Raw genomic sequence first — 2003 nt, forward strand, 5'->3', positions numbered from 1 at the left:
AGGAAGGAAGGAAGGAAGGAAGGAAGGAAGGAAGGAAGGAAGGAAGGAAGGAAAGGAGAAAAGGAGGAAAGGAAGGGAAGGAAGGGAAGGAAGGAAAGGAAGGGAAGGAAGGGAAGGAAGGGAAGGAAGGAAAGGAATGAACTACAAAAGTCACTAAACAGTCGAAGTCATTTTTTTAACTACATGTTTCAATTTCATTATTCTGACGATATTGATCACTGCTCTGAAAGATGAGATATCTAGTATTCCTGAGCCTTCCTTCAATACCCCCTTGTTCTGACTTCCCAGTGTTTTGTTCTGTGTATTATTATTACATTCGAAGGGTTCAAGATATTCATGTCCTATTGTGTGATTCTGACTCCCCAGTTGCTTAATCTTAGTTCTGCAGTTAAATAAAGTCAACATTCAGTATCAGGGCTGGTTTTGTAACAGCTCAACTTTTCCGTTCCTAAATTCTTTTTTTTTTTTTAAATTGGAATGTTATTCTTCTTTATTACAAAAATGAGAAGAAAAGTAAAGTCTAGACTGTTCATGAAAGAAAAGCAACAGGGGATGAAAGATCATTAAAATTTTAAATAAAATATATTATTTGATTGAATATAATTATATTAGTAATAAGATAAGTAAGCCAAAATCCACTATAAATCATACTTTTCTTTTAAATAATGCTGAGGTATAAAGTAAAATAAAAATGACATCAAAATACATAAAAAACAATAATGAGAAAACAACTACACATTAGGACCTATGAAGGCTATCAAGCTAAACCACTCAATGTAAAACCCAAAGCTTTAAATGCTCACATTACGAAATACTAAATTACGATGAAACAATTAAGAAATAAGAGTATCTGTCATCATATTTTATCATGTTGATGGCTCAAAAATAAGATATTATAAGACTATATTAATGAAATAATTTGAGGGTTTTTTTATTATTATTATACTTTAAGTTCTAGGGTACATGTGCACAACGTGCAGGTTTGTTACATATGTATACATGTGCCATGTTGGTGTACTGCACCCATTAACTCGTCATTTACATTCCGTATATCTCCTAATGCTATCCCTCCCCCCACCCCCCAACAATAGGACCCGGTGTGCGATGATCCCCTTCCTGTGTCCAAGTGATCTCATTGTTCGATTCCCACCTATGAGTGAGAACATGTGGTATTTGGTTTTCTGTTCTTGCGATAGTTTGCTGACAATGATGGTTTCCAGCTGCATCCATGTCCCTACAAAGGACACGAACTCATCCTTTTTTATGGCTGCATAGTATTCCATGGTGTATATGTGCCACATTTTCTTAATCCAGTCTGTCACTGATGGACATTTGGGTTGACTCCAAGACTTTGCTATTGTGAATAGTGCTGCAATAAACATATGTGTTCATGTGTTTTTAGAGCAGCGTGATTTATAATCCTTTGGGTATATACCCAGTAATGGGATGGCTGGATCAAATGGTATTTCTAGTTCTAGATCCTTGAGGAATCGCCACACTGTTTTCCACAATGGTTGAACTAGTTTACAGTCCCACCAACAGTGTAAAAGTGTTCCTATTTCTCCACATCCTCTCCAGCACCTGTTGTTTCCTGATTTTTTAATGATTGCCATTCTAACTGGTGTGAGATGGTATCTCATTGTGGTTTTGATTTGCATTTCTCTGATGGCGAGTGATGATGAGCATTTTTTCATGTGTCTGTTGGCTGTATGAATGCCTTCTTTTGAGAAGTGTCTGTTCATATCCTTTGCCCACTTTTTGATGAGGTTGTTGTTGTTGTTGTTGTTGTTTTTTTTTAGACAGGGTCTCACTCTGTTGTCCAGGCTAGAGTGCAGTGGCATGATCTCAGCTCACTGCAGCCTCTGCCTCCTGGGTTCAAGCAGTTCTCCCACCTCAGCCTCCTGAATAGCTGGGATTACAGGGGCATGCCACTATGCCTGGCTGGCTAATTTGTGCATTTTTAGTAGAGACAGGGTTTTACCGTGTTGGCTAGACTGGTCTTG

The 2003-nt window shown here is 37.8% G+C and overlaps 1 long non-coding RNA gene across 1 annotated transcript in view; it reads left to right on the forward strand.

Moving 5' to 3' along the window:
- LOC116418774 overlaps positions 1-1395 on the forward strand; it is a 4122-nt gene extending 2727 nt beyond the window's left edge. Inside the window, exon 2 of the long non-coding RNA XR_004228923.1 lies at positions 925-1395. This is a non-coding gene — a long non-coding RNA (uncharacterized LOC116418774). The remainder of the gene's footprint in view (positions 1-924) is intronic.
- Positions 1396-2003: the final 608 nt, after the last annotated feature.

This window comes from Piliocolobus tephrosceles, chromosome 1 (assembly GCF_002776525.5).
Source record: "Piliocolobus tephrosceles isolate RC106 chromosome 1, ASM277652v3, whole genome shotgun sequence".
Lineage (NCBI taxonomy): Eukaryota > Metazoa > Chordata > Mammalia > Primates > Cercopithecidae > Piliocolobus > Piliocolobus tephrosceles.